At 50.9% G+C, this 22,397-nt stretch overlaps 1 pseudogene across 1 annotated transcript; it reads left to right on the top strand.

The window, feature by feature from the left end:
- Window positions 1-132: 132 nt before the first annotated feature.
- Window positions 133-22,076, top strand: TRPC2 (transient receptor potential channel 2; annotated as a pseudogene). Its single transcript, NR_164650.1, is given in 13 exon segments — window positions 133-179; window positions 1,048-1,780; window positions 4,469-4,694; window positions 5,629-5,793; window positions 7,265-7,439; window positions 11,025-11,213; window positions 11,305-11,464; window positions 13,665-13,760; window positions 18,536-18,721; window positions 19,604-19,713; window positions 19,810-19,887; window positions 20,652-20,780; window positions 21,685-22,076. The product of NR_164650.1 is annotated as a transient receptor potential channel 2 (transcript).
- Window positions 22,077-22,397: the final 321 nt, after the last annotated feature.

Genomic DNA, 22,397 nt, shown 5'->3' with positions numbered 1-22,397 from the left:
GTATAGAGCAGAGGGGGAGCAGCTGGTCCTGCAAAGAGAGGGCCCAGGGCAGGATTTTGAATAGATAGGAAAGAGGATGCTAGGCACAGTCAAGGAAAAGACTGAGCAGGAGTTCAGTCCTTCGGTCCCTGCCAGCACAGGTGCCTGCATAGGTGGGTACAACCACAGACCCCATCACCGTAAGAAGCCTGCTCCCCTACCTTCTCCTATTCTGCTCCGTTTCTACCCATGAATAAAACAAAAGATTGGCCCAGAGGCACTGCAGGGGCATCCTAGCTGCCAAGCAGGTGGCAGACATCACTATGTAGGTGGGAGAAGAGCCCCTGGAACCCTGATCTTGGACCCAGAAGAGAAGAGCAGTGAGGATGGGGCCAGGCCTAGTAGAAGAGAGGGACGAGGCAGTGCCAAGGGGGAGAAAGGTCCCCCAAAGCAGGGGAGGGCAAAGCGGGAGGATTGGTGAAGAAAGAGGATATTGGGATTCTGCTGGGGTCCTGGTCAGAACTGAGGGGCTTGACAAAAACCCAGTTCAAAACTCACACAAAACCCTCCTGTGTGGACATGTCCGGGCCTGCCCTTGGGAGAGGCTCTGGGACTTTGAGAGGAAAGAGCATCTGGGAGATGAAGTCAGCAAGAGGGGAGCTGGGTCTGAATAGATCCTGTGCACCTGTATGTGGGGTTAGGCTGCCAGGGCAGCCCACCCCTGCTTTAACTTACCCTTGCTCAGGGTACCCACAGGTAGCCCTGCTGTTGGGGGGCTCCTGTGAGGGTGGAAGTCAAGCTGGGGAAGGGCCCCCCAGTCAAACTCAGCTGAGGAAGGGGCCCCCATTCTCTCCCCATTGGGGGAAGAAAAGAAAGCCCCCACTGTACAGTCTTGATTTTCCTAACCTGAGAATCTACACAATAAAATGATGAATAAGACAATATTTGCCAGTGTGTATTTGGGACAAGGAAGAATATAATGGTGGCTGGATATAGAGGGTTAAGTGCTAGAACATGGAAGGGTGAAAGAGGCCCCATCACAAAGGGGGTTGAAACTCAGGGTCCTAGCCTCTCCACTCCTTCATCCACCAACAGCTTAACTGGACTGAGATCATGAACAGGAAGCTCAGGTTCCCACCTCCACTCCTGGCTGCCATCCAGGAGGACCAACTGGGCCTTGTGCAGCAGCTGCTGGAGTCAGAGGTTAAGGCCACAAGCAGTGGGCCAGGTGGGCCCCTGCACAATGTGGAAGAGGCCAAGGAGCACTCCTGGAGGGAAGCACTCAACTTGGCCATCCACCTGGGCCATGAGGCCATCACTGATGTGCTGTTGGCCAGTGTCAAGTTTGACTTCCGCCAGATCCATGAGGCCCTGCTAGTGGCAGTGGACACAAAGCAACCAGCAGTGGTGCATTGCCTGCTGGCCCACCTGGAACGGGAGAAGGGTCGCAAAGTAGACACCAGGTCTTTCTCACTGGCTTTCTTTGACTCATTAATTGATGGCTCCCGCTTTGCACCTGGTGTGACTCCTCTCACCCTGGCCTGCCAGAAGGACCTGTACGAGATAGCACAGCTGCTCATGGACCAGGGCCACACCATTGCCTGGCCCCACCTGGTCTCCTGTGCCTGCCTCAAGTGCAGCAACGCCCGCCGCTATGACCTGCTTAAATTCTCTCTGTCCCGCATCAACACCTACCGTGGCATTGCCAGCAAGGCCCACTTCTCACTGGCCAGTGAGGATGCCACACTGGCTGCCTTCCGGCTTGGCCGTGAGCTCAGGCACCTTGCACGCAAGGAGCATGGTTGGGCCTGTGGTGGGTGTTCTGGGAAGTTTGGAAGTCACAAAAAGAGGACGAGGCCTGGCCTCTGTTCTCAGGAAACCTCTAGTTTGATGGGGAGTCAAGAATCCCCCCAAGAGAATTTCATTCTAATGGCAGAGAACAGCCACTCCAGAGGGGCCTAGTCTTATGGGGGAGGCACAACCCCACTCCAGGGGAGCCCTGGGTCTGTCTGAGGGAGGAGAGAGAACAGAAACAACTAGAAAAACAGCTGGACAGACTTGGAGATGATGTTCAGTAGAATACATCACGTCTGAATACCTGCTAGGTGTTCCCACCCGGAGCATGGTGTGTTGCGGCTCTCAAGCGTATGATCACAGCAGGGAAAAGTCAGAGAGAGGGGACAAGGTGCTGCCAGTATGCTTGTCTTCATTCAGTGCCGCTGTAAATGGTGCTAACAGGGCTTCCAAAGCCCAGAAAACAGGTCAGGAAAGCCACAGCTGTTGTGTTCAGGGAGGACTCCTTGGAAGAAGTAGCATTAAGCTGAGCTACGGAAGTGGGTGGTTACATACAAGTGAAGAGGAGCAGGGAGGGTATTTGAGATAGGGCTGCAGTCCACGCAAAGGCTCTCAGGTAGTGAAAGTATACATGGTGATGAGTGAAGGGGAGACACTGCAGGAAGGACTGAGAATGCGTGAAGAGGAGCCTGGAGGCAGGGACTAGTAAGGGTCCTGGAATGCCGCCAGTCCAGTATGTCCATCCCTCATCCCCTGACGGATCCTGTGTGTCAAGCTAGACTCGATCCCCATCCCCATCCCCAAGATGACCATTAGGTGGGGAAACCAACACGAATGTTAAAATACAGGGCTAAGGAGGTTGTGACCCGGGGTGGTGGAAGGATAGGAGAATGAAAAGCCCCCACTGCACAGCTAGCAGGAAAGGGCAGTCCTTTCCAAAGGACTTTCCCTCCATTCTCATAGCAGCCTAAGAGACAGTTCATAGCAGGAAGTATCATCCCCACTTTATAGCAGAGAAGCTGAGGCCTGGGAAGGGGAAGTACCTTGCCCAATGTGATACCAACTGAGGACAGTGCTGGGATTCAGACCTCACCTCCTGAAAGCCATCCCTGGATGCTCTCTAGGGTAAGGGCCTCAAGTAAAACCCAGGAGATAATGGATAAACTGGAGCCAAGGACTGCCTTAGGCCAGGCACGGTGACTCACACCTCTAACCCCGGCGCTTTGGGAGGCTGAGACAGGAGGATGAGGAGGCCAGGAGTTCGAGACCAGCCTGGGCAACATAGCAAGATCTCATCCCTATTTTTTTTTTTTTTTTTAGTTTTTTTGGAGACAGTTTCACTCTTGTCACCCAGGCTGGAGTGCAGTGGCGCAATCTCAGCTCACTGCAACTTCCATCTCTGGGGTTCAAACGATTCTCCTGTCTTAGCCTCCCGAGTAGCTGGGATTATGTGCCTGCCACCACGCCCAGCTAATTTTTGTGTTATTAGTGGAGATGAGGTTTCACCAGGCTGGTCTTGAACTCCTGACCTCAGGTGATCTGCCCGCCTCAGCCTCCCAAAGTGCTGGGATTACAGGTGTGAGCCACCACGCCCACCTATTTTTTAAAAATAATAACTGGCCAGGCATGGTGGCTCATGCCTATAATCCCAGCACTTTGGGAGGCCAAGGCAGGTGGATCACCTGAGGTCAGGAGTTCGAGACTAGCCTGGCCAACATGGTGAAACCCCATCTCTACTAATAACAAAAAAATCAGCTGAGTAGGCCGGGCACGGTGGCTCACGCCTGTAATCCCAGCACTTTGGGAGGCTGAGTGGGGCGGATCATGAGGTCAGAAGATGGAGACCATCCTGGCTAACACGGTAAAACCCCGTCTCTACTAAAAATACAAAAAATTAGCGGGGCGTGGTGGTGGGCGCCTGTAGTCCCAGCTACTCGGGAGGCTGAGGCAGGAGAATGGCGTGAACCCAGGAGGCAGAGCTTGCAGTGAGCCGAGATCGCACCACTGCACTCCAGCCTGGGCAATAGAGCAAGACTCCATCTCAAAGGGAAAAAAAAAAAATCAGCTAGCGTGGTGGCACATGCCTGTAGTCTCAACTACTCGGGAGGCTGAGGCAGGAGAATCACTTGAACCCGGGAGGCAGAGGTTGCAGTGAGCCGAGATCATGCCATTGCACTTGAGATCGTGCCATTGCACTCTAGCCTGGGTGACAAGAGTGAAACTCTGTCTCAAAAATAATAATAATAATTAATAAATAAGAACTGCCTTATTCATTTCTGCATGTCCTAAAATTGCCAACGCGAGTTCTCTTATAAGGTAGGTGTTCCAATAAATTAAATGAGCACATGAAGGGTGTAAGGAGTAGGTGTAAAAATGGTACAAGAAACAGATTAGAAGAGGAAGGAAAAGAGACAGAAAAAATGACAGAGGGGTTTGGGTTGAAGTGACTTAGTGATGAGGTAGCAATAGCACTAGATAAGCAAAGTGACCCTGGAGGTACCTCATTAGAGCAAGAAGGATGGGCGAGGTGGCAAAGAAGAAAGAAATCAATGCCCTAGTGACACCAGACGTAGGAAATGATGGTGCAAGGGCAGGACAGAGGTGGCCTAGGCCCACTATTGGTGGGCGTGGGGGGTAGGGAGGAGTGGGCTGATTTAATGGGGTTGGGTCCACAGGGTGGTAGGCACACACGGACCTCCTTCCCTAAGCCTGAGTACATTGCCCTGGAGTCACCGAGCCAGGACTATGGCTTTGAGCTGCTGGGCATGTGCCGGAACCAGAACGAGGTCACTGCAGTGCTCAACGACCTGGCCGAGGACAGCGAGACTGAGCCCAAGGCTGAGGGCCTGGGCCTAGCCTTTGAGGAAGGCATCCCCAGCCTGGCGAGGCTGCAACTGGCCGTCAACTACAACCAGAAGCGGGTCAGCTGGGCCATAGCTATATCCCCTCCCTGTCCTTTTCTCTTGCCCTGCCACCTCTAGGTCCCCCTGACCCAGCCCTAAGCAACTCCTTTTCCTGCCCTCAAGACCCCTCAGGCCTTGGTCCTGAGCACCCTTCTGTCTAGATCCTTGGCCCTGTGGGTCGCCTCCCTTCTTACCTTCAATATAAGCCTGTAACCTCTCCCCAGCCCTTGAAAGACCCATTACCCACCAAGACCTCACCTCAGACCAGGACATCTGGTCTCAGACAGCTTTATCTCTGACCTGAGTTACTTGAATCCAGTCTTTCTATTCAATTCCAGTACATCACTCTATAAAGCAAGATAAGACTAGGTCTCTCAGGCCTTAAATATCCCCCAAAAGATTCCATTATTGCCTGCCTCCTCAGACATCTTCCCCTCCAAGCTAAAGACAGACTCCTTGTTTAGCCTCCCCCAACCCCTTGCTCCTCACTCTCATCCACCCTCAACATCCACCAGGAACTTAACCAAAAACCTTCTTTCATAATGGCTCCCCTGGCCCTGTCTCCCAATACAGCAAACCCTGGTTTCCCTCTTCTGCCTTCCTCAAGACCTTCTAGGCTAATGTCCCATATCTCTAAGAAGGCCAGGGACCCTGGGGGTTCTGGGTCTTGGGTCCTCAGTTCTACCCACCACTGTCTAACTTAGACTCAAGAATGTAGGGTCCAGAGAGTTCAGGAAAATATTTGAGTTCAGTTTCCCCTCCATAAACCAAAGCCTAGAGAGTGATGGGTCTGCCCATGGTCACATGACAAGCAAGTTGGCTGATGTGGGGAGAAAAGAAGGATTGTTCGATCTCTGTGGCAAGGAAGGAAGGGCTGTGTACCCAACTGGCTCCCCCATCCTCCTCCTTGCCTGGTGGCCTCCCCCTCTGCTTATGCCCCATCTCTGCTTAGTTTGTAGCACACCCCATCTGCCAGCAAGTCCTGTCCTCCATCTGGTGTGGGAACCTGGCTGGCTGGCGTGGAAACACCACCATCTGGAAGCTCTTTGTTGCCTTCCTCATCTTCCTCACCATGCCCTTCCTCTGCCTTGGCTACTGGCTGGCACCAAAGTCCCGGGTACTAAGAATAAGATTAATGACAACTGTCACTTATTGAGCACTTGTTTTATGAGGCCCTGGGCTAGACACTTGGTGAATATAACTTTGTGTGAATGTTTCCATTAAGTAGCTGGAAGTACAGCCCTGAGGAAGGCAGACATTCTGCTTCAGGGATATAGGGTAGCAACCTGAGGCACAGGGAAGGGCAATGCTCTTTTTGTCAAAAGTACACAGGAAATAGTGGAGTCAGGATTTAAACTGAAGTGTCTCTGCCTCCAAAACCTTAATCCTATTAACAGCCCTATATTCTCCTAAAGACAGGCCCACCCCGACTACAAATTCCATGGGAGCCCTTCATCCAACCAATATGTCCTTGAGACCCAACTGTGAGCCAAGCATGGTGCCTGGCACTGGGGTTATGAAGAAAAGCCCTGCTCCTGCTGAGCAGGTGAGGAATAGGGAGAGGGATGTTCCAGGAAGCAGGAGCAGTATGTGTGAAGGCCTGGGAGAGGGAGAACCCAAAGTGTTAGAGAAACTGAAAGGAGTTAGATCAAGAGTGGTGGAGAAGCACGCAGGGGCCAGATCTCACAGAGCCTTATAAGCCACAGAGGATAGCAGCCATTGTAGGATTAATGAGGCGAGTCCCCCATCAGTCTTGTGTTTCAGAAAGTGCCTTCTACTAGGGGTGTGAAAGGTGGGCTGGGGATGCAGGGCAGGAGTTAGAGAGACTGGTGTGAGAGGACAAGCACATAGAGATGTCTCATATTCCTGGCCTGGGTGACCGGGTCATTTTATGAGGTGGGGACACAGAAGAAGATGGAAGAGCAAGATAGGATAGAAGATGATGAATTTCTTTATTTTTCATTTATTTATTTATTTATTTTTGAGATGGAGTCTTGCATTGTCGCCCAGGCTGAAGTGCAGTGGCAGGATCTCGGCTCACTGCAACCTCTGCCTCCCAGGTTCAAGCAATTCTGCCTCAGCCTCTCGAGTAGCTGAGATTACAGGTGCCCACCACCATGCCCAGCTAATTTTTTGTATTTTTGGTAGAGATAGGGTTTCACTATGTTGGTCAGGCTGGTCTTGAACTCCTGACCTCGTGATCCGCCCACCTCGGCCTCCCAAAGTGCTGGGATTACAGGCATAAGTCACCGCGCCCAGCCCATGAATTTATTTTTTAACATGGTTGAGTTTGAAGAGCCTGTGGGGCCTCCAAGGGAAAGTTACTTTACCTCTGTGATCTTCAGTTCTTGGGGAAAAAAAAAAAAAAAAAAAAAAAGCCGGGAATAATGTCTACCTCATATGGTTGGAAAGGAGATGACAGATATGAGTCTACGGCCTGATATGTAACACATTCTCAATGTATGTCTGAATAGTGCGTGACTGAATCTGAGAAAGGGGAGTCACGTGGGTGGAGCAGTCTAGAAGGGCTTGCAGGAGCGAGAGACACCCAGGACTGAGAGCCCTACTCCCCTTCCTTCCCTTGGAAGCTGGGCCGCCTGCTAAAGATCCCAGTACTGAAGTTCCTGCTGCACTCCGCCTCCTGTCTGTGGTTCCTCATCTTCCTGCTGGGAGAGTCCCTGGTCGTGGAGACACAGCTGAGCACCTTCCGTGGCCGCAGCCAGAGTGTCTGGGAGACTTCACTACACATGATTTGGGTCACAGGTATAAGTGTAGGACCCTTTATTTGTGGCAGTGTCCCTTAGGGGCCCCCCTTCCTGTCCTTCACAATAAGCACCCCAACAGGGGGATCCTGCTTTGTAGATGACCCCTGAACATATAACCAGACTCCTCTGGGCTGTAACACAGTACAGGGCCCTTTCCCTCACGCCTAGTCGGGGACCTAGCCCTGTGGTAGACTCCCTGAGCAAGGACCCCTTCTTCCCCCTCCCTGGCATCAGTCACTACCTAGCCTGGAGGTTTCTGTCCTCTCACAAATAAGACCCTGGTCCACAGTGCGAGGTGGGAACATACCTTGGTGTCATGGCAGCCCCCAGGTACTGCAAGACAGGCTCTCCTGGAGGTCATGGAGCAGAAAGTCTCACAGACCAAATGAAAAGACTCAAATCATACAGCGAGTTAAATCCGTAAGTGGTGTAATTATGATGGTGTTGTAATGAGGATCAGAGTTGAGGTTTGAGTGGCTGGGGTTAGGGGGGTGGTGCAATGGACAGAAGGTACCTGGAGCCAGGCATGGTGGCTCATGCCTGTAATCTCAGCTACTCAAGAGGTTGAGGTGGGAGGATTGCTTGAGGCCAGAAATTCAAGACCAGCCTGGGCAACATAGAGAGACTCTATCCCTTAAAAATAAAAGAAGATTGGCCGGGTGCAGTGGCTTACGCCTGTAATCCTAGCAGTTTGGGAGGCCGAGGCGATCGGATTGCCTGACCTCAGGAGTTCGAGACCAGCCCAGGGAACATGGTGAAACCCCGTCTGTACTAAAATACAAAAAATTAGCCAGGCATGGCAGCGTGCGTCTGTAATCCCAGCTACTCAGGAGGTTGAGGCAGGAGAACTGCTTGAACCCAGGAGGCGGAGATTGCAGTGAGCCGAGATTGCGCCACTGCACTCCAACCTGGGTGACAGAGCAAGACTCTGTCTCCAAACTAAAATAAAATAAAATAAAAAATAATAGTAATAAAAGAAGATACCTTGGCCCAAGACTTGATCTATGGGAGAAACACAGTGACAGTTATGTTTGGCCACAGCTGTAGCTTGCCAGTTATCCTGATGAGCTGCTATTACTTTTATATGCATTATTTGGGCAGAGGACATGTGGAAAGAGAACGGCTGGTGCCAGTGGGTAGCTGATTTAAGATCTCATGAATACTGAGGGCCTCATATGCTTCAAGCATATTCAGTGTATCATGAATATTTAGAGTCTGTCCATCTCTTTCTATGTATGTTCACACACACATACTCTACTAACTTTATTTGTTCAACATGTCACCAAAGTAACTAGCCTATACTTAACACATAAGTTTCATCCATTCCATTTGTTTTCTTTTCTTCTATAGCAGAACTGAGTATTCACAAACAATTTAGCAAATGCAGTTTATAAGAATCCCCAGAGCTTCAGCCAGCCTCTGGCCCGTCAGCTCAGCAGGCCAAATTGGTGGCGCCTTCCTCGGCTGTCCTCCTCTCATTTAGCTCTGGCTTGGTTAGTGAACTCCAGAGCCACCAGTATACCAAGTCCACTGCTCCACCCTGTACCAGGCCAGTCAGTGATGCCAGAAAGGAAATCTGGTGCAGAAACTTTAGGGAAAGAAACTAAGAGCAGCCCAAGAAGGAAAGTTTCTCATCCTATTTACTGAACGTGGATTGACCTGTGCTGAGTGGAGAGGAAACCAATAGAATTCCTACCCATGGGAGAAGAAAAGTCTTAGAAACATATGAAACAAACCTATTTATTCATGTAATAAATGTTTCTCGATGCCCTATCATGAGTGAAACCCTAAGAGTACATGGAAAAGTTCAACATGGCCCCCTCCATCCAACACATATTCACTGAGCGTGCACCCCACCCTCACAGGGCATTCCTGCTCTACAGAACTGATTTCAGCTCCCGACCACATGATATTCACATTTGTCTAGGCCTTTGCTCATTCACTTTTTCTAGAGCACTCGCCCCTTCCTGCACTGCCCCTTCACCTGGCTGGCTCCCACTCCTCCTTCAGGTCTCAGCTTAAATGCCACTTTTGGAGAAGGTTTCCCTGGCCCCTAAATCAGGGTGAGGGTCCATTCCTAAACACCCATAACAGTCCCTCTGTCCCCCTGCTCCTTAGTCTTAGCATTTACCACACTGTATGAGACCCACTTGGGTTACCCACTGTGTTCCTCACTGACTGTAAGCCCTGGGAGGGCAGGGACTGTCTTATTCACCAGAGGTTCCCACTGGCACATGGTAGGAGCTTACTAAATGTTTGTTTAGGCCAGGCGCAGTGGCTCACGCCTGTAATCCCAAGACTTGGGGAGGCCGAGGCGGGTGTATCTCCTGAGGTCAAGAGTTCGAGACCAACCTGGCCAACATGGTGAAACCCTGTCTCTACTAAAAAATACAAAAATTAGTCAAGTATGGTGGCATGTGCCTGTATCCCAGCTACTCGGGAGACTGAGGCAGGAGAATTGCTTGAACCCAGGAGGTGGAGGTTGCAGTGAGCCAAGATCGCGCCACTGCACTCCAGCCTGGGGGACAGAGAGCAAGACTCTGTCTCTCTCTCTCTCTCTCTCTATATATATATATATATATTTGACGTATTTGTTTAATTTGTTCTGGGCACCAGGGACAGAGATGAGGGGACATAGTCCCTGCCCTTGAGGGGCTCCAAGTTCAGGGGGAGGCAGGGTAGAGACAGACCTGTGGAGCGATATCCTGCAGTGCCCCGTAATGATGGGATCACAGAGATATGAGCTGTGAGAACACAAAACCCCGGGAAATTCACTCCACCTGCTTAGGGAAGGCTACTTGGAGGAGATAACATGTGACCTAGGCCACAAAGGTGAGCTGGGCTTCCAGAGGATGTGGAAGGACATTCTAGGCAGAGGGAACAAACAGTGAGTGGAAAAGCACATGATTGTACCCAGGGAATGAGAAGGGTGCAACGTGGGCAGGGCTGCCTAGCTAATGGGGTCCAGCTCCCAAGACCCCCAGCCCCAGGTCTGGTACTGGGCCTCACTGGAACACAGGTAGCCTGAGCAACCTGAGAATTTGGAGCCCCTTCAAGTCGATACTCTGTATTTTTTTTTAACTTTTAAAAAATAGTTTAATAGAGATGGGGTTTCACCATGTTGCCCAGGCTGGTCTCAAACTCCTGGGCTCAAGCAATCCTCCTGCCTCGGCCTTCCAAAGTGCTGGGATTACAGGCGTGAGCCACCGCACCCAGCCTCAAATCAATATTCTTCAATTATTTGTCCAGTATTTACTTGGTGGAGGGCACGGAGAAACAAATTTCAGTCATTCTCTCCTAATAAACAGCCTGTCCCAGGTGATACTCACTTTCTGAGTGTCTGCTGACTGAGATCATTGGTGCAGTCACGCCAGCAATGTCTGCATCAGCAAGGAGTCTTTTTTATGTTCACATAAGATCACTTGTTCCAGAGTAGATTACATGTTTACATGTCATTGACCACCCCATAATGTTTTAGCACCCCACTGCCATTCATAGGTTCCCCCGCCTCGTAATCTAGCTCTGACATAGAAGGAGAAGTTCAGTCCGATCCTGTCCTGGGCTCCCTGCCACCCCGCTTCAGGCTTCCTGTGGTTTGAGTGCAAGGAAGTGTGGATTGAGGGCCTGCGCAGTTACCTCCTGGACTGGTGAAACTTCCTGGATATGATCATCCTGTCCCTGTACCTGGCTGCCTTCGCACTGCGCCTCCTCCTGGCTGGGCTTGCCCACATGCACTGCCGGGCAACTGCCTGCCACTATTTCACCACGGCTGGTGAGTGTCCCTTCAACTCAGCCCTGAATCCTCCAGTTCTTCTTTCTTGGCTCTTGGCTTCCAGCCACAGCCCCCATTCCACCCCGCACAGAACGAAGCAAGTGGCACACCAAGGATCCCCAGTTCTTGGCTGAGGTGCTCTTCGCTTTCACCAGTATGCTCAGCTTCACCCACCTGGCCTACATTCTGCCGGCCCATGAGTCGCTGGGCACTCTGCAGATTTCCATCGGCAAGATGATCGATGACATGATCCGGTGCATACCGGCTCTGCTCTGAGCTCTGCTCTGAAGACTCCACTTGACTTCCTTCCAAAACTCCCCAGCTCTTGGGTAACACAGGAATCCTTGACCTGCGTTCCTCCAGAGGCATGCGCTCCAAAGACCCCTGAAAACTACAGGCAAAATTTGGAGGGTAAATGTATATTTTTCTGCAGAGAGGGTCTACAACTTACATCTAATTCTCAAACAGGCCCATGACCCCAGAAAAGATTACGAACCATAGATAGCAGAAAGAGCCCTTGGTTGGGAGTTCCAGTCCCAGTTCTGTCAGTCTCCATGACCCCTCTGTGGGCCTCAGTTTTCCCATCATTAAGGAAAAAGCGATGGCACTGGACTTAGGGGTCCCTTTGGGTCCTTTCCACTCGGCAGCTGCTCTTTGAACCCCTGACCTTATCTGGCCTTCTTGGTCCTTATCACCTAATCATGTCCAGCAAAACCTGGCCTCTCACCTAATCAGTGCCTGTAGTTAATGCCTGCCTCCCTGGGAGTCCCCAGCCTGAAGCAGGACTACAGTGAATGTCCTTGGTGGGAAAAACCTTAGCTGCATCTATTAATATTAACAACTTTAGCTCAGCTTAGCTTGGGGTAGAACCTCCCACCCCACCCAGGATTCTTCTGGCCTCCCCGTGGCAGGCCAACTCATTCTCACACATGGCTCTGACTCTTCTGATGATAACTCCTGTTCAGTGGGATTCTGACTCCCAACTGTCCCTGTGTCATTCCTTTAGAATCTCAGCATCTCATTCCCTCCCTGAGAGACCACTCCATCCTCAGCTTTGACTGCTTGGACTTAGTACCCTTTATTCTTTTTTTTCTTTTTTTTTTTTTTTTTTTTTTTGAGACGGAGTCTCGCTGTGTCTCCCAGGCTGGAGTGCAGTGGCGTCATCTCGGCTCACTGCAAGCTCCGCCTCCCGGGTTCACGCCATTCTCCCGCCTCAGCCTCCCAAGTAGCTGAGACTACAGGCGCCCGCCACCACGCCTGGCTAGTTTTTTTGTATTTTTAGTAGAGACGGGGTTTCACCATGTTAGCCAGGATAGTCTCCATCTCCTGACCTCGTGATCCACCCGCCTCGGCCTCCCAAAGTGCTGGGATTATAGGCTTGAGCCACCGCGCCCGGCCTCTTTTTTTTTTTTTTTCCTGAGACGGAGTCTTGCTCTGTCACCCAGGCTGGCGTGCAGTGGCGCAATCTCGGCTCACTGCAAGCTCCGCCTCCCGGGTTCACGCCATTCTCCTGCCTTAACCTCTTGAGTAGCTGGGACTACAGGCGCCCGCCACCATGCCCGGCTAATTTTTTGTATTTTTAGTAGAGATGGGGTTTCACCATGTTAGCCAGGATGGTCTCGATCTCCTAACCTCATGATCCGCCAGCCTCGGCCTCTCAAAGTGCTGGGATTAAAGGCGTGAGCCACTAGGCCCAGCCTCTATTGTTAATAATAACCAAATTTAGCCAGGCACAGTGGCTCACACCTGTAATCCTAGCACTTTGGGAGGCTGAGGTGGGCAGATCACTTGAGGTTAGGAGCTCGAGACAAGCCCGGCCAACATGGTGAAACCCAGTCTCTACTAAAAGTACAAAAATTAGCTGGGTGTAGTGGCACATGCCTGTAGTACCAGCTACTTGGGAGGCTGAGGCAGGAGAATCGCTTGAACCCGAGATTGAGAGGTTGCAGTGAGCCAAGATGGCACCACTGCACTACAGCCTGGGTGACAGAACGAGACTCCATCTCAAAAATAAATAAATAAATAAATAAATAACCTGCTGGACGTGGTGCCTCGCGCCTGTAATCCCAGCACTTTGAGAGGCCGAAGCGGGCGGATCACCTGAGGTCAGTAGTTCAAGACCAGCCTGGCCAACATGGTGAGACCTTGTCTCTACTAAAAATATAAAAAAATTAGCCGAGCATGGTGGCACACACCTGTAATCCCAGATACTCAGGAGGCTAAGGCAGGAGAATTGCTTGAGCCCGGGAGTCGGAGGTTGCAGTGAGCCGAGATCGCGCCACTGCACTCCAGCCTGGCCGACAGAGCAAGACTCTGTCTCAATAAATAAATAAATAACCGAATTGAATATTTGTTGAGCAAAGAGCCAGGGAGGACTTCATCCCTCTTCCCGGAGCCTGACTTCTCTCAAGGCAGAGACCTGCTCTGACCCTCCCCTGTCCTACCCCCTGCCGGGTTTATGTTCATTCTCATGATCATCCTGACCACCTTCCTCTGTGGCCTCAACAACATCTATATGTCCTACCAGGAGACGGAGCAGCTGGGCAAGTATGCAGGGGCAGAGGCAGGATGGGAGGTGGAGAGCCTGGGACCTTGCAGCTTGGAGCCCTAGTGATCTCTCCTTTTTCCCTCCCTCCCTCATTTATTCACTCAACTAATTCTCTTGTTTGCTCACTCCCTCTTTGATTCTGTCACTCTTTCTTTTGTTCGTTTATACATTCATTAATTTACTCATTTTCTCCTCAAACTTTTTATTTTGAAAAATGTCAATCCTATGAAAACTACAGTGGATACCCCTAAACCTTTCACCCAGCTTCACCAATTGTTAATGTTTTACCACACTTGCTTGATCTGTTGCTCCCTTTATTCTTTTTTTTTCCTGAAACACTTAAAAGGAAATTGTAAATACAATGACACTTCATCCCTAAACAGTTCAGGATGTGTTTTAAGAACATAACCACAAAAGCATTATCATACTCAAAAAATTTAACATCATACCATTATATATATGTATATATTTATATATATTAAATATATAAATATATATATTTTTTGAGACAGAGTCTCACTCTGTTGCCCAGCTGGAGTGCAGTGGCTCAATCTCAGCTCACTGCAACCTCTGCCTCCCGGGTTCAAGTGATTCTCCTGCCTCACCTTCCTGAGTAGCTGGGATTACAGGCACACCACCATGCCTGGCTAATTTTTGTATTTTTAGTAGAGACGGAGTTTCACCATGTTGGCCAGGCTAGTCTTGAACTCCTGACCTTATGATCCGCACGCCTCGGCCTCCCAAAGTGCTAGGATTATAGGCATGAGCCACCGCGCCCGGCTTCATGCCCTTATATTATTTACTATACAGTCCTTATTGATATTTCCCCAGTTGCCTGGAAAAAAGACTCTCTAGTTTTAAAAATCTGATATCCAATCTAGGATCATATGTTACATTTTGTTGTGATATCCCTTTAGCCTCCTTTAATCTCGAACACACCCCAACCTTCTCTTTGTCTTGCATGAAGAGTGTAGACCAAATTGGATTTATCTATTAATTATTGATCATGGCTGGGCGCGGTGGCTCACGCCTGTAATCCCAGCACTTTGGGAGGCCGAGGCAGGCGGATCATGAGGTCAGGAGATCCAGACCATCCTGGCTAACATGGTGAAACCTCGTCTCTACTAAAAATACAAAAAAATTAGCCAGCCGTGGTGGCAGGCGCCTGTAGTCCCAGCTACTCGGGAGGTTGAGGCAGGAGAATGGCATGAACCTGGGAGGCGGAGCTTGCAGTGAGCCGAGATTGTGCCACTGCACTCCAGCCTGGGCAACAGAGCAAGACTCCTGTCTCAAAAAAAAAAAAAATTATTGATCATAATTAGATTCAAGTTAAGCAGTTTTGGCAAGAACATGACCTAGCTGATTGTGTGTACTTTCCACTGCATCACAGCGGAAGGTGCATGATGTCAGTGTGGCCCATTGGTGAGGCCCATTGCTCTAACGAAGTGTTCATTGTAATGGTACCAGGGAAGCCCTTTTAGTAACAGGAAGCTATGTTGAGACGGTGTGACAACACTGCTCCCTCAAAAGCTTTCACCCGGCCGGGCGCGGTGGCTCAAGCCTGTAATCCCAGCACTTTGGGAGGCCAAGGCGGGCGGATCACAAGGTCAGGAGATCGAGACCACAGTGAAACCCCGTCTCTACTAAAAATACAAAAAATTAGCCGGGCACGGTGGCGGGCGCCTGTAGTCTCAGCTACTCGGGAGGCTGAGGCAGGAGAATGGCGGGAACCCGGGAGGCGGAGCTTGCAGTGAGCCGAGATCGCGCCACTGCACTCCAGCCTGGGCAACAGCGTGAGACTCCGTCTCAAAAAAAAAAAAAAAAAAAAAAAAAAAAAAAGCTTTCACCCAGTGGATTTAGCATCCATAGATGATTTTTACCTGAACTGGCTATTGTAACAGTGGTTTCAAGATCGTAATTTTCTGCCTCTGTCATTTCTTCTACGTTTATTCACTGGCATTCTTCTGTAAAGAAGTGCTTTCACCTACTTTTTTTTTTTTTTTTTTGAGTCAGAGTCTCACTCTGTCACCCTGGCTGGTATGCAGTGGTGTGATCTTGGTTCACTGCAACCTCCACGTCCTGCCAGGTTCAAGCAATTCTCCTGCCTCAACCTCTTGAGTAGCTGGGATTACAGGCCTGTGCCACCATGCCTGGCTAATTTTTGTATTTTTAGTGGAGACGGGGTTTCACCATGTTAGCCAGGATGGTCTTGAACTACTGACCTCAGGTGATCCGCCCACCTTGGCCTCCCAAAGTGCTGGGATTACAGGCATGAGCCACTGCATCCAGCCTTTCCTCTTTTTTTGAATATCACTATGGACTCAATATGATAATCCATTACAGTCATTATTCTTTTGGGTGTTCGATTCTTTCTAAATGTGGCTAATAATTAATTGGTATATTTGTGTATTCACTCATTTATTGTTCATTCACTCCCTTTATTTATTTATTTATTTAAGATGGGGTCTTGCTCTGTTGCCTAGGCTAGAGTGCAGCGGCGCGATCTCGGTTCATTGTAGTCTCTGCCTCCCAGGTTCAAGCAATTCTCCCACCTCAGCCTCCTGAGTAGCTGGGATTACAGGCACACCACCACACCTGGCTAATTTTTGTATTTTTAGTAGAGACGGGGTTTCACCATGTTGGCTGGGCTGGTCCCGAACTCCTGACCTCAGGTCATCCACCCTCCTCGGCTTCTCAAAGTGCTGGGATTATAGGCGTGAGCCACCGTGCCCAGCCCACTCATTCACTTTAAAAAAAATTTTTTTCTTTTTTTTGAGAGACAAGGTCTTGCTCTGTCACCCATGCTAGGGTGCAATGGTATGATCATGGCTCATTGAAGCCTCGACTTCCTAGCCTCAAGCCATCCTCCCACCTCAGCCTTCCTATTAGCTAGGACTACAGGCATGCATCACCACACTCAGCTAATTTTTTATCTTTTTGTTGAGATAGGGTCTTGCCATGTTGCCCAGGCTGTTCTCGAACTCCTGACCTTAAGCGATCCTCTGGCCTCAACCTCCCAAAATGCTGAGATGACAGCATTTCACGATGTCATCGTGAGCCACCACACCCAGTCTCACTCACTTTTAAAATTCATTCACTTTCTTAGTCATTCAGTTGTGGTAGGTTTTTTGCTGTCGCTGAGTTCATACCTATTTACTGACACTTTCTTTTTTTTTTTTTTTTTTTTTTGGAGACGGAGTCTCTCTCTGTCGCCCAGGCTGGAATGCAGTGGCCGGATCTCAGCTCACTGCAAGCTCCGCCTCCCGGGTTCACGCCATTCTCCTGCCTCAGCCTCCCGAGTAGCTGGGACTACAGGCGCCCGCCACCTCGCCCGGCTAGTTTTTTGTATTTTTTAGTAGAGACGGGGTTTCACCGTGTTAGCCAGGATGGTCTCGATCTCCTGACCTCGTGATCCGCCCGTCTCGGCCTCCCAAAGTGCTGGGATTACAGGCTTGAGCCACCGCGCCCGGCCGACACTTTCTTTTAGTAGGTTCTGTTTCCTGGTACTGGAAGCACAGGCTGGAGAAATAAACCAGACCCTTTGTCATAGAGAAGATAGCCATGTGCACAAATGAGCTCGATTTGCGACAACAAATGCTGTGAGAAAGGAGAGTGTATACTGAGGGTGCCCAGCGGAGGAAGCACCTTCCTCTGTCTTAGATGACCAGGGAAGGCAGGAAGAGAGAATCTGGACTTCACCTAGAAAGGTTACAGACTTCAGAGAAGACATAGGGCATTCGGAGCAGAGAGGGGGCATGGGCCAAAGCAGGGAGGTATGTTTGGAGAATAGCAAGATGCCTCCCATGGTTGGCACATGGAGAGAATTTTGTGAAAGGAAGTGACAGAGGGTAGCTGGGCCCACATCAGAAGCTCAGGGAGGTCTTGGTGAGAGGCTTGGGCTTTCTCCAGGAGGCCAGGGAGCTCTAGGTGGCCTCCTGAGCAGCTGCCCAATCATAAATTCTTTGTGAGTGCAACTGCCTGATAGTTTTATCGATGATGCTAAAGGACCCACACTTGGTCAAGGCTCTCTCATGGTTCCAGTGTATATGGAAGCTGTATTCAGACCTATGCTCTTACAAAGAATTCTTGTCCATAGCCTGCCTTCAGGCTGTTAGCTTAAAGGAACTGAGCTTACTGTGACTCTTAGTGCCAGGGACAGGAACTACTCATACCAGCCTGCTTTGTGGCTCCTGGTGACATCACTTCACAGTGGCAAGGGAAGGCCAAGCCCTCCTGGGCTATTCATTCATGAGTGACTGCTAAGTAAGTCAAAAGTTTTTTGCTGTTGTTTTTTGAGACAGGGTCACACTGTGCCACCCAGGCCAGAGTGCAGTGGCACAGTCACAACTCACTGCAGCCTTGAACTCCTGGGCTCATGCTCTCCTTCCACCTCGGCCTCCCAAAGTGCTAGGATTATAGGCGTGAGCCACCACACCCAGCCACAAATTTAAATTGTTGGTATAAGTAATATCCATCTCACCCCCCGCACCCCAGAACATAAGGCCATGAAGACAGGAACGTGCTTGTCTTGTCCACTGATGTATCCTTAGCACCTGTGACACTACCGTGTGCTCAGTAAATACTGGTTGACTGAAAGAATAAGATTTGGAGCTCAGAAACAGCAAGTGTCTGTTCTGGCCAAGGTGGTCCAAAGGGCTGCATAGAAGTGGGCACTCTTGGCCGCATCCTGGGGGTGGGAAGGAGTATGTGTGGGTGAGCTCAGGCCCTTCTCCCACCCCTCATTTTTTGTTCCTTACTTGGCCTGGCATGCCAGTTTCAATGAGACGTTCCAGTTTCTGTTCTGGACCATGTTCGGCATGGAAGAGCACAGCATGGTGGACAGTTTCTGGTGCCTGAGTTTGTGGGCCGGGCCCTCTATGGCATCTTTACCATCGTCGTGGTCATTGTGCTGCTCAATATGCTCATTGCTATGATCACCAACTCCTTCCAGAAGATTGAGGTGTGTAAACAGAGGCCAGTTTAGGCCAGGGAGCAGAAGGGAAAAAGGAATGGAGAGGAATAGGGTGCAAAGGGGCAAGACATGTGGCGTTGTGCTCTGCCTCCACTGTTGTCTTGCTTGTGGCTTTGGACAAGTTTTCCTCTGTAAAATGAGGGTCTTAGTGATGCTATTAGTATCTCCAGACACCAAGTCTAGTGCTGATTCCCCTTTAGGGTTGGGCAGAGGAGTGTGTTGTAGAGAAGAAAACGGGAACATGAGAGGGAGAGGGAAGGAAACGGATGGGTTAGGGTCTGCAGGCTGGAGAATAGGCTGGGCAGGAACTGGATGTCAGAAAGATGAAAGACAATAGTGGGGAGAGAGGAAATGGGGGACAGTGGAGGTCGGAGATAAGTATGGGGAGAAGAAAGAGGCTGGCTAGGATTTTTTTTTTTTTTTTTTTTTTTTTTTTTTGAGACAGAGTCTCGCTCTGTCGCCCAGGCTGGAGTGCAGTGGCCGCATCTCAGCTCACTGCAAGCTCCGCCTCCCGGGTCTACACCATTCTCCTGCCTCAGCCTCCCGAGTAGCTGGGACTACAGGCGCCCGCCACCTCACCCGGCTAATTTTTTGTATTTTTTTAGTAGAGACGGGGTTTCACCATATTAGCCAGGCTGGTCTCGATCTCCTGACCTTGTGATCCGCCCGTCTCGGCCTCCCAAAGTGCTGGGATTACAGGCTTGAGCCACCGCGCCCGGCCACAAGGCTGGCTAGGATTATAGACACACTGGAGAATCAAAGATGTGAGGAGTGGGGAAAAGAAAGTCTGAGTGGGCAGGGGTCCATGTGCTAACGAGGTCCTTGCACCACCCCCTGCTGCCTGGCTCCCGGGATGATGCTGACGTGAAGTGGAAGTTTGCTCGCTCCAAGATCTGTCTGTCCTACTTCCGAGAGGGCCTGACACTGCCTGTGCCCTTCAACATCCTGCCCTCCCCAAAGGCTGTCTTCTACCTTCTCAGGTGATGACCTCAGAGCTCCCACTCCCCAAATCCCCAGCCCCTGCCCCCATTTCCCTGTCCTCTAACCAACTTCTTCCCACCATTGAAATCTCTCAGGAGAGTTTGCCAGTTCATTTGCTGTTGCTGTTCCTGCTGCAAAACCAAGAAGCCAGACTATCTCCTCATCCCTACTTTGTGAGTACCTCCTCAGCTTGCTGCTGGTCGCCCTGGTGTCAGGCCTTCACCTGTATTGTCTATACCATCCACTTGTCTGCATATCCCGGGCTTATCTATCTTTCCAGGTATGTTCCCCAGAAAGCCTGTCTCAATTTCTACTCTCTCACGTGGCTTCCCTTTCCCTCTTCCTGGCTCTGGCCATTTCCTGAATTTCCAACCCTGTGTCATGCAGCCTAAACAGAAGTCCTTGCCACCCTCCTCCCAAGCTAGAAATACTCACTAAGCTCCAGACAGAACTTTTTGTCTTCAACTGGTCCGAGACATACTTGAACATTTTTTTTAAAAACATGTTAAGAAGTCAAAGAAATGTCCCACAAACAGGGCAGTTAGATGGCTGACAGTGGCCTGAGAGAGGAGGCCAAGAGGCCAGACATCCAAGGAGCTCCCCAGCCCAGTCTGGCCTGGCATGAAGGTGCCTTCCTAATTCAGGTACTGCCAGGTCTGTAGGGGGCTCTCCCCTCCTCACCATCAGCCTCCCAGCCCTCACCCACCCCTTCCTGGTCCTCTCACCGTCAGCCCTTGCCCAGCTTCTGGCCCCTGTCCTTCTATGTTCCAGGTCCACACTGTGGGGTAGAGGCCAGGGGCTAGGTGGGTCACGGACAGAAAAGTCTACACAGACTTTGCTTGGGCCTTTTTTGCCTGGGGGTGGGGGGGCATGGGCAGTGATCAGAGGAAGGTTGGAGGTAGAGAATCTCCCCCACCCTCTTGTCTTCCCATTCCAGGCCAATCTTGGGGCAGGGCTGTGCCTGGGAAGGAACAGCATGGATCCTACTGCCTTCACATCATCAACGCCCTGGTGCAGCGCTACATAGAGACCGCCCGGCGTAAATTCAAGGAGACCCAGCAGAAAGGTTCGTTGCCCACCTCCAAGCCCTCCCCATTCCTGTTCCTTGCTCAGCTGGGATAAAGGCCCCATTCCCAAAGTCACATCCTCATTCAGCCTGCATAATATGTGGCCCCATCCTGCCCTGCCCTTGGAAGGGCAACCTGCACAGCATGGCCCCTTGCACTCCATCACCCTCTGACCCATCCGGGCATTTATCCCACTCATTTCATGTAACGGCTCATTCCTGCCTTTAGGTGTGTTCAGTTATTCTCCCATTTACTCCCTTACCCAGTCACTCATTCACCTCTTTCATTCACTCACTTACTGACTCATTCCACCAACATTCATCACTATGGCCTCTTTCGTTCCAGGCCCTGTCTTGGAGGGAGGTACGGGGCAGGGACACATGGGAAGCTTTCAGTCTGGTGAGGAAGAGAAACCATCACACTGGGCATTAAGACAGACGCAAATTGCTATCAGTGCCTGAAGGGAGAAGGAGCCCGTCATTTTCAGAGGCTCATAAGAAGGCAGAAGGATAGAGTAGCAGAATGGACAAAGCAGGGAGGGATGTGAACTGGGCCCTGAAGGATGCGGTGAGCTGGCTGGCCATAGACTGGGGAGAGGGCGGGGGGGTGGGGACGCATGAACGTCTACCCAGTAACAGCTTTCCCCATGGCTTGTCATCCTTCTCTGGCCCCCAGACTTCCCTTCTTTCCAGCTCCTCAGCTCCTCCCTCCCCACCCGATCGGATTCACCTGTCCCAGTTTCACCCACCCACCTGACCCCTAGCCCACACACCCGTTCCTCACTTCTTCCAGTTCTCCCTCAGGAACTCTGGATACGGCAACCCCTGGGATTCTGTAAAGGGTAAAAGGGGTACAGGGCAGGCTCATCCTCTGAAAGGCCCCTCAGTACTCCACCTCCTCCAGACCTGGGCAACAGACTCACAGAGCTGACCAAGACCGTATCTCGACTGCAAAGCGAGGTAGCCTGTGTGCAGTGAACTCTGGCGGAGGGAGGTACACCCCGGCCTCCTGACAGTGCCAGCATCCTCAGTCACTGCATCACCTGAGTGCACAACAGCTTCCAGAACCTGGGGCCTCCCATCCCTGAGACCCCAGAGCTGACAGGGCCTGGGATTGTGGGGACCCAGGAATCATCAGGAACCGGGCTTCCGGACAGTGGAGGGGCGAGGACTCTGGCTTCTGGAGATTCCGGCCCGCGCTCCCCAGCTCATGTGCTAGTACATAGGGAGCAGGAAGCAGAGGGGGCTGCGGACCTGCCCCAGGGGGAGGATTTGGGGACTGAGGGGAGGTCCTGATACAGTGGAAGGCTCCCTTCTTCTGCTGCTGAGGGTGGTAGCCTAGGAGGGTAAGGGTGGGGGGCCCCTTGGGAGGAGCCTGCGCTGCTTTTCTTGCTTCAATAAAGTTTCTGTTCTGGATGTGAGAGGCCTCCGGGCTGTGTGAGAATCTCTGTCTCCTGATGTTTTGAGGTCCTCGCCTTTCTTTCCCCTGAAATGGACCCTTGTGGGAGTAGGACAGAGAGAAATGACTTGCTCTGTGGTCCCAACTGTCTTGGGCTTAGGATCCTACTTTGAGTTTCCTCAGATCTTTCATGGATAGTTCCAGACCAGGAGGCAGGA

The sequence above is a fragment of the Macaca mulatta genome, chromosome 14 (genome assembly GCF_049350105.2).
Source record: "Macaca mulatta isolate MMU2019108-1 chromosome 14, T2T-MMU8v2.0, whole genome shotgun sequence".
Classification (NCBI taxonomy): Eukaryota; Metazoa; Chordata; class Mammalia; order Primates; family Cercopithecidae; genus Macaca; species Macaca mulatta.
The sequence above is the reverse complement of the archived record's forward strand: the minus strand, read 5'-3'. Positions and strand labels throughout refer to the sequence as shown.